The following is a 10,565-nucleotide window of genomic DNA, read 5'->3' on the forward strand; positions in this document are numbered from 1 at the left end:
AAAATCCTGTCGTTACCATAGAACCGTTACTCGATTTAGACGGAGAAGTCATAGAACACATAGTATTTCATAGCGACGCAATTTCTGTGTTAATTCGTCAATGTGAAGGAGCGGGAGATGCAGTAAAGAAGGAATAAAGCATCGGAAAGGAGATACTCGTATCCCAAAAGAAAGTCCATTCGTTTCCATGGAAACGTTACTCGATTTAGAAGGAGATGCCATAGAACCCAAAGTATTTCATAGCGACGCAATTCCTGCGTTAATTCGTCAATTTGAGGGAGCGAGGGATGAAGGAAAGAAGGAATAGTGCATCGGAATGGAGATAGTTGTATCCCGAAACGAAATCCCGTCGTTTCCATCGAAACGTTACTCGATATTGAGGTAAAGTTATAGAACCCATAGTAATTCATGGCGACGCAATTTCTCTGCTTATTCGTCAATCTGAGGGAGCGAGGGATGCAGTAAAGAACTAATAGAGCATCGGATAGGAGGTACTCGTATCATAAAAGAAAATCCTGTCGTTTCCATGGAAACGTTACTCGATTTAGAAGGAGAAGTCATGGAACACATAGTATTTCATAGCGACGCAATTTCTGTGTTAATTCGTCAATGTGAGGGAGCAAGTGATGCAGTAAAGAGGGAATAGTGCATCGGAAAGGAGATACTCGTATCCCAAAAGGAAATCCTGTCGTTTCCATAGAAACGTTACTCGATTTTGAAGGAGATGTCATAGAACCCATAGTAATTCATAGCGACGCCATTTCTGTGTTAATTCGTCAATGTGAGAGAGCAAGAGATGCAGTAATGAAGGAATAGTGTATCGGAAAGGAGATACTCGAATCCCAAAAGAAAATCCAGTAGTTTCCATGGAAACGTTACTCGATTTAGAAGGAGAAGTCATAGAACCCAAAGTAATTCATAGCTACCCAATTTCTGCGTTAATTCGTCAATGTGAGGGAGCGAGGGATGCAGTAAAGAAGGAGTAGTGCATCGGAAAGGAGATACTCGTATACCAAAAGAAAATCCTGTCGTTTCCATAGAAACAATATGTAGAAGGAGAAGTCATAGAACCCATAGTATTTCGTAGCGATGCCATTTCTGTATTAATTCGTCAATGTGAGGTAGCGAGGGATGCAGTAAAGAAGGAATAGTGCATAGGAATGGAGATACTCGTATCCCAAAAGAAAATCCTGTCGTTACCATAGAAACGTTACTCGATGTAGAAGGAGAAGTCATAGAACACATAGTATTTCATAGCGACGCAATTACTGTATTAATTCGTCAATGTGAGGGAGCGAGTGATGCAGTAAAGAGGGAATAGTGCATCGGAGAGAAGATACTCGTATCCCAAAAGAAAGTCCTGTCTTTCCATTGAAACGTTACTCGATTTAGAAGGAGAAGTCGTAGAACACATAGTATTTCATAGCGACGCAATTCCTGTATTAATTCGTCAAAGTGAGGGAGCAAGGGACGCAGTATAGAAGTAATAGTGCATCGGAAAGGAGATACTCGTATACCAATAGAAAATCCTGTCGTTTCAATAGAAACGTTACTCGATTTAGAAGGAGAAGTCTTAGAACCCATAGTATTTCATAGCGACGCAAATTCTGTGTTAATTCGTCAATTTGAGGGATCGAGGGATGCAGTAAAGGAGTAATAGTGCATCGGAAAGGAGATAGTCGTATCACAAAAGAACATCCTGTCGTTTCCATAGAAACGTTACTCGATTTGGAAGGAGAAGTCTTTGAACCCATAGCATTTCATAGCGACGTCATTTCTGTGTTATTTCGTCAATTTGAGGTAGCGAGGGATGCAGTAAAGAAGGAATAGTGCATCGGGAAGGAGATACTCGTATACCAAGCGAAAATCTTGTCGTTTCAATAGAAAAGTTACTCGATTTAGAAGGAGAAGTCATAGAACACATAGTATTTCATAGCGACGCAATTTATGTGTTAATTCCTCAATGTGAGGGAGCGAGGGATGCAGTAAAGAAGGCGTGGTGCATCGGAAAGGAGATACTCGTATCCCAAAAGAAATTCCTTTCGTTTCCATAGAAACGTTACTCGATTTAGAAGGAGAAGTCATAGAACCTGTAGTATTTCATAGCGACGCAATTTCTGTGTTAATTCGACAATGTGAGGGAGCTAGGGATGCAGTAAAGAAGGAATAGTGCATCGGAAAGGAGATACTCGTATCCCAAAAGGAATTCCTTTCGTTTCCATAGATACGTTACTCGATGTAGAAGGAGATGTCATAGAACCCATAGTATTTGATAGCGACGCAATTTCTGTGTTAATTCGTCAATGTGAGGGTGCGAGGGATGCAGTAAAGATGGAATAGTGCATCGGAAAGGAGTTAGTCGTATCCCAAAAGAAAATCCTGTCGTTTCCATAGAAACAATTCTCGATGTAGAAGGAGAAGTCTTAGAACCGATAGTATTTCATAGCGATGCAATTTCTGTGCTTATTCGTGAATATGAGGTAGCGAGGGATGCAGTAAAGAGGGAAAAGTGCATCGGAAAGGAGATACTCAAATACCAAAAGAAAATCCTGTCGATTCCATAGAAAAGTTACTCGATTTAGGAGGAGAATTCATAGAACACATAGTATTTCATAGCGACGCAATTTCTGTGTTAATTTGTCAATGTGAGGGAGCGAGGGATGCAGTCAAGAAGGAGGAGTGCATCGGAAAGGAGATACTCGTATCCCAAAAGAATAACCTGACGTTTGCATAGAAACGTTACTCGATTTAGAAGGGGAAGTCACAGAACACATAGTATATCATAGCGACGCAATTTCTGTGTTAATTCGTCAATGTGAGTTAGCGAGGGATGCAGTAAAGAAGGAATAGTGCAACGGAAAGGAGATACTCGTATACCAAAAGAAAATCCTGTCGTTTCCATAGAAACGTTTCGATTTAGAAGGAGACGTCATAGAACCCAAAGTAAATAATAGCAATGCAATTTCTGTGTTAATTCGTCAATGTGAGGGAGCGAGGGATGCAGTAAAGAGGGAATAGTGCATCGGAAAGGAAATACTCGTATACCAAAAGGAAATCCTGTCGTTTCCATAGAAGCGTTACTCGATGTAGAAGGAGAAGTCATAGAACCCATAGTATTTCATTGCGACGAAATTTCTGTATTAATTCGTCAATGTGAGGTAGCGAGGGATGCAGTAAAGAAGGAATAGTGCATTGGAATGGAGATACTCGTATCCCAAAAGAAAATCCTGTCGTTACCATAGAACCGTTACTCGATTTAGACGGAGAAGTCATAGAACACATAGTATTTCATAGCGACGCAATTTCTGTGTTAATTCGTCAATGTGAAGGAGCGGGAGATGCAGTAAAGAAGGAATAAAGCATCGGAAAGGAGATACTCGTATCCCAAAAGAAAGTCCATTCGTTTCCATGGAAACGTTACTCGATTTAGAAGGAGATGCCATAGAACCCAAAGTATTTCATAGCGACGCAATTCCTGCGTTAATTCGTCAATGTGAGGGAGCGAGGGATGAAGGAAAGAAGGAATAGTGCATCGGAATGGAGATAGTTGTATCCCGAAACGAAATCCCGTCGTTTCCATCGAAACGTTACTCGATATTGAAGTAAAGTTATAGAACCCATAGTAATTCATGGCGACGCAATTTCTCTGCTTATTCGTCAATCTGAGGGAGCGAGGGATGCAGTAAAGAACTAATAGAGCATCGGATAGGAGGTACTCGTATCATAAAAGAAAATCCTGTCGTTTCCATGGAAACGTTACTCGATTTAGAAGGAGAAGTCATGGAACACATAGTATTTCATAGCGACGCAATTTCTGTGTTAATTCGTCAATGTGAGGGAGCAAGTGATGCAGTAAAGAGGGAATAGTGCATCGGAAAGGAGATACTCGTATCCCAAAAGGAAATCCTGTCGTTTCCATAGAAACGTTACTCGATTTTGAAGGAGATGTCATAGAACCCATAGTAATTCATAGCGACGCCATTTCTGTGTTAATTCGTCAATGTGAGAGAGCAAGAGATGCAGTAATGGAGGAATAGTGTATCGGAAAGGAGATACTCGAATCCCAAAAGAAAATCCAGTAGTTTCCATGGAAACGTTACTCGATTTAGAAGGAGAAGTCATAGAACCCAAAGTAATTCATAGCTACCCAATTTCTGCGTTAATTCGTCAATGTGAGGGAGCGAGGGATGCAGTAAAGAAGGAGTAGTGCATCGGAAAGGAGATACTCGTATACCAAAAGAAAATCCTGTCGTTTCCATAGAAACAATATGTAGAAGGAGAAGTCATAGAACCCATAGTATTTCGTAGCGATGCCATTTCTGTATTAATTCGTCAATGTGAGGTAGCGAGGGATGCAGTAAAGAAGGAATAGTGCATAGGAATGGAGATACTCGTATCCCAAAAGAAAATCCTGTCGTTACCATAGAAACGTTACTCGATGTAGAAGGAGAAGTCATAGAACACATAGTATTTCATAGCGACGCAATTACTGTATTAATTCGTCAATGTGAGGGAGCGAGTGATGCAGTAAAGAGGGAATAGTGCATCGGAGAGAAGATACTCGTATCCCAAAAGAAAGTCCTGTCTTTCCATTGAAACGTTACTCGATTTAGAAGGAGAAGTCGTAGAACACATAGTATTTCATAGCGACGCAATTCCTGTATTAATTCGTCAAAGTGAGGGAGCAAGGGACGCAGTATAGAAGTAATAGTGCATCGGAAAGGAGATACTCGTATACCAATAGAAAATCCTGTCGTTTCAATAGAAACGTTACTCGATTTAGAAGGAGATGTCATAGAACCCATAGTATTTCGTAGTGACGCTATTTCTGTGTTAATTCGTCAATGTGATTTAGCGAGGGATGCAGTAAAGGAGGAATACTGAATCGGAATGGAGATACTCGTATCCCAAAAGACAATCCTGTCGTTACCATAGAAACGTCACTCGATTTAGAAGGAGAAGTCATAGAACACATAGTATTTCATAGCGACGCAATTTCTGTGTTAATTTGTCAATGTGAGGGAGCGAGAGATGCAGTAAAGCAGGAATAGTGTATCGGAAAGCAGATACACCTATCGCAAAAGAAAATACAGTCGTTTCCATTGAAACGTTACTCGATATAGAAAGAGAAGTCATAGAACCCAAAGTAATTCATAGCGACCCAATTTCTGCGTTAATTCGTCAATGTTAGGGAGCGAGGGATGAAGTAAAGAAGGAATAGTGCATCGGAAAGGAGATAGTTGTATCCTGAAACGAAATCCTGTCGTTTCCATAGAAACGTCACTCGATTTAGAAGGAGAAGTTATAGAACACATAGAAATTCATGGCGACGCAATTTCTCGTCTTATTCGTCAATCTGAGGGAGCGAGGGATGCAGTAAAAAACTAATGGTGCATCGGAAAGGAGGTACTCGTATCATAAAAGAAAATCCTGTCGTTTCCATAGAAACGTTACACGATTTAGAAGGGGAAGACATGGAACCCATAGTAATTCATAGCGACACAATTTCTGTGTTAATTCGTCAATGTGAGGGAGCGAGAGATGCAGTAAAGAAGGAATAGTGCATCGGAAAGGAGTTACTCGTATACCAAATGAAAATCCTTTCGTTTCCATAGAAACAATATGTAGTAGGAGAAGTCATAGAACCCATAGTATTTCATAGCGACGCCATTTCTGTATTAATTCGTCAATGTGAGGTAGCGAGGGATGCAGTAAAGAAGGAATAGTGCATAGGAATGGAGGTAATCGTATCCCAAAAGAAAATCCTGTCGTTTCCATAGAAACGTTACTCGATTTAGAAGGAGAAGTCAAGGAACCCATAGTAATTCATAGCGACGCAATTTCTGTGTTAATTCGACAATGTGAGGGAGCGAGGAATGCAGTAAAGAAGGAATAGAGCATCGGAAAGGATATACTCGTATACCAAAAGGAAATCCTGTTGTTTCCATAGATACGTTACTCGATGTAGAAGGAGAAGTCATACAACCCATAGTATTTCATAGCGACGCCATTTCTGTATTAATTCGTCAATGTGAGGTAGCGAGGGATGCAGTAAAGAAGGAATAGTGCATCGGAATGGAGATACACGTATCGTAAAAGAAAATCCTGTTGATTCCATAGAAACGTTACTCGATTTAGAAGGAGATGTCTTAGAACCAATGGTATTTCATAGCGACGCAATTTCTATATTAATTTGCCTATGTGAGGAATCGAGGGATGCAGTTAAGAGGGAATAGTGCATCTGAAAGGAGATACACGTATCGCAATAGAAAATCCTGACGTTTCCATAGAAACGTTACTCGATTTAGAAGGAGAAGTCATAGAACCCATAGTATTTCATAGCGACGCAATATCTGTGTTAATTCGTCAATGTGCGTGAGCGAGAGATGCAGTAAAGATGGAATAGGGCATCGGAAAGGAGATACTCGTATCCCAAAAAAAAAATCCTGTCGTTTCCATTGAAACGTTACTCGATTTAGAAGGAGAAGTCGTAGAACCCATAGTATATCATAGCGACGCAATTTCTGTGTTAATTAGTCAATATGAGGGAGCGAGGGATGCAATAAAGAAAAAATAGTGCATCGGAAAGGAGATACTCGAATCCCAAGTGAAAATCTTGTCGTTTCCATAAAAACGTAACTCGATTTAGAAGGAGAAGTCATAGAACACATAGTATTTCATAGCGACCCAATTTCTGCGTTAATTCGTCAATGTTAGGGAGCGAGGGATGAAGTAAAGAAGGAATAGTGCATCGGAAAGGAGATAGTTGTATCCTGAAACGAAATCCTGTCGTTTCCGTAGAAACGTCACTCGATTTAGAAAGAGAAGTTATAGAACACATAGTAATTCATGGCGACGCAATTTCTCGTCTTATTCGTCAATCTGAGGGAGCGAGGGATGCAGTAAAGAACTAATAGTGCATCGGAAAGGAGGTATTCGTATCATAAAAGAAAATCCTGTCGTTTCCATAGAAACGTTACACGATTTAGAAGGGGAAACATGGAACCCATAGTAATTCATAGCGACACAATTTCTGTGTTAATTCGTCAATATCCGTGAGCGAGAGATGCAGTAAAGATGGAATAGTGCATCGGAAAGGAGATACTCGTATCCCAAAAGAAAATCCTGTCGTTTCCATTGAAACGTTACTCGATTTAGAAGGAGAAGTCGTAGAACCCATAGAATATCATAGCGACGCAATTTCTGTGTTAATTAGTCAATATGAGGGAGCGAGGGATGCAGTAAAGAAGAAATAGTGCATCGGAAAGGAGATACTCGTATACCAAATGAAAATTCTTTCGTTTCCATAGAAACAATATGTAGAAGGAGAGGTCATAGAACCCATAGGATTTCATAGCGACGCCATTTCTGTATTAATTCGTCAATGTGAGGTAGCGAGGGATGCAGCAAAGAAGGAATAGTGCATAGGAAAGGAGGTAATCGTATCCCAAAAGAAAATCCTGTCGTGTTCATAGAAACGTTACTCGATTTAGAAGGAGAAGACAAGGAACCCATAGTAATTCATAGCGACGCAATTCCTGTGTTAATTCGTCAATGTGAGGGAGCGAGGAATGCAGTAAAGAAGGAATAGTGCATCGGAAAGGAGATACTCGTATACCAAAAGGGAATCCTGTTGTTTCCATACATACGTTACTCGATGTAGAAGGAGAAGTCATAGAACCCATAGTATTTCATAGCGACGCCATTTCTGTATTAATTCGTCAATGTGAGGTAGCGAGGGATGCAGTAAAGAAGGAATAGTGCATCGGAATGGAGATACACGTATCGCAAAAGAAAATCCTGTTGTTTCCATAGAAACGTTACTCGATTTAGAAGGAGATGTCTTAGAACCAATGGTATTTCATAGCGACGCAATTTCTGTATTAATTTGCCTATGTGAGGGAGCGAGGGATGCAGTTAAGTGGGAATAGTGCATCTGAAAGGAGATACACGTATCCCAATAGAAAATCCTGACGTTTCCATAGAAACGTTACTCGATTTAGAAGGAGAAGTCATAGAACCCATAGTATTTCATGGTGACGCAATATCTGTGTTAATTCGTCAATGTGAGCTAGCGAGGGAAGCAGTAAAGAAGCATTAGTGCTTCGGAAAGGAGATACTCCTATACCAAAAGAAAATCCAGTTGTTTCCATAGAATCATTACGCGATTTAGAAGGAGAAGTCATCGAACACATAGTGTTTCATAGCGACGTAATTTCTGTGTTAATTAGTCAATATGAGGGAGCGAGGGATGTAGTAAAGAAGAAATAGTGCATCGGAAAGGAGATACTCGTATCCCAAAAGAAAATCCTGTCGTTTCAATAGAAACGTAACTCGATATAGAAAGAGACGTTATAGAACCCATAGTATATTATTTCGACGCAATCTCTGGGTTAGTTCGTCAATGTGAGAGTGCGAGGGAAGCAATAAAGAAGGAATAGTGCATCGGAAAGGAGATAGACGTATTCCAAAAGGAAATCCTGTCGTTTCCATAGAAACGTTACTCGATTTAGAGGGAGAAGTCATAGAATCCATAGTATTTCATAGTGACGCCATTTCTGTGTTAATTCGTCAATGTGAGGTAGCGAGCGATGCAGTAAAGAGGGAATACTGCATCGGAATGGAGATACTCGTATCCCAAAAAAAATGCTGTCGTTACCATAGAAACGTTACTCGATTTAGAAGGAGAAGTCATAGAACACATAGTATTTCATAGCGGCGCTATGTCTGTGTTAATTCGTCATTGTGAGTTAGCGAGAGATGCAGTATAGAAGGAATAGTGCATCGGAAAGGAGATACTCCTATCGCAAAAGAAAATCCAGTCGTTTCCATTGAATTGTTACTCGATTTAGAAGGAGGCGTCATCGAACCCAAAGTGATTCGTAGCGACGCAAATTCTGCGTTAATTCGTCAATGTGAGGGAGCGAGGGATGAAGTAAAGAAAGAATAGTGCATCGGAAAGGAGATAGTTGTATCCCGATACGAAATCCTGTCGTTTCCATTGAGACGTTACTCGGTTTAGAAGGAGAAGTTATAGATCACATAGTATTTCATAGCGACGCAATTTCTGTGTTAATGCTTCGAAGTGAGTGAGCGAGGGATGCAGTAAAGAAGGAGGAGTGCATCGGAAAGGAGATACACGTATCCCAAAAGAATATCCTGACGTTTGCATAGAAACGTTATTCGATTTAGAAGGAGAAGTCATAGAACACATACTATACTATAGCGACGCAATTTCTCTGTTAATTCGTCTATGTGAAGGAGCGAGGAATGCAGTAATGAAGGAATAGTGCATCGGAAAGGAGATACTCGTATACCAAAAGGAAATCCTGACGTTTCCATAGAAACGTTACCCGATTTAGAAGGAGAAGTCATAGATCACATAGTAGTTCATAGCGACGCAATTTCTGTATTAATTCGTCAATGTGAGGGTGCGAGGGATGCAGTAAAGAAGGAGAAGTGCATCGGAAAGGAGATACACGTATCCCAAAAGAATATCCTGACGTTTGCATAGAAACGTTACTCGATTTAGAAGGAGAAGTCATAGAACACATACTATATCATAGCGACGCAATTTCTTTGTTAATTCGTCTATGTGAGGGAGCGAGGGATGCAGTAATGAAGGAATAGTGCAACGGAAAGGAGATACTCGTATCCCAAATGAAAATCCTGTCGTTTCCATAGAAACGTTACTCGATTTAGAAGAAGAAGTCATAGAACCCATAGTATTTGCTAGCGACGCAATTTCTGTGTAAATTCGTAAATGAGAGGGAGCGAGGGATGCAGTAGAGAAGGAATAGTGCATCGGAAAGGAGATACTCGTATCCCAAAAGAAAATCCTGTCGTTTCCATAGAAACGTAACTCGATTTAGAAGGAGACGTCATATAACCCATAGTATTTCATAGCGACGCAATTTCTGTGTTAATTCGTCAAAGTGAGGGAGCGAGGGCCGCTGTAAAGAAGGAATAGTGCATCGGAAAGGAGATACTCATATACCAAAAGAAAATCCTGTCGTTTCCATAGAAACGTTACTCGATTTAGAGGGAAAAGTCATAGAACACATAGTATTTCATAGTGACGCCATTTTTGTGTTAATTCGTCAATGTGAGGGAGCGATGGATGAAGTAAAGAAGGAATAGTGCATCGGAAAGGAGATAGTTGTATCCAGATACGAAATCCTGTCGTTTCCATTGAAACGTTACTCGGTTTAGAAGGAGAAGTTATAAATCACATAGAATTTCATAGCGACGCAATTTCTGTGTTAAATCGTCAATGTGAGGGAGCGAGAGATGCAGTAAAGAACTAATAGTGCATCGGAAAGGAGGTACTCGTATCATAAAAGAAAATCCTGTCGTTTCCATAGAAACGTTACCCGATTTAGAAGGAGAAGTCATAGATCACATAGTAGTTCATAGCGACGCAATTTCTGTATTAATTCGTCAATGTGAGGGTGCGAGGGATGCAGTAAAGAAGGAGGAGTGCATCGGAAAGGAGATACAGGTATCCCAAAAGAATATCCTGACGTTTGCATAGAAACGTTACTAGATTTAGAAGGAGAAGTCGT

Source organism: Schistocerca serialis, chromosome 1 (genome assembly GCF_023864345.2).
Source record: "Schistocerca serialis cubense isolate TAMUIC-IGC-003099 chromosome 1, iqSchSeri2.2, whole genome shotgun sequence".
Classification (NCBI taxonomy): domain Eukaryota; kingdom Metazoa; phylum Arthropoda; class Insecta; order Orthoptera; family Acrididae; genus Schistocerca; species Schistocerca serialis.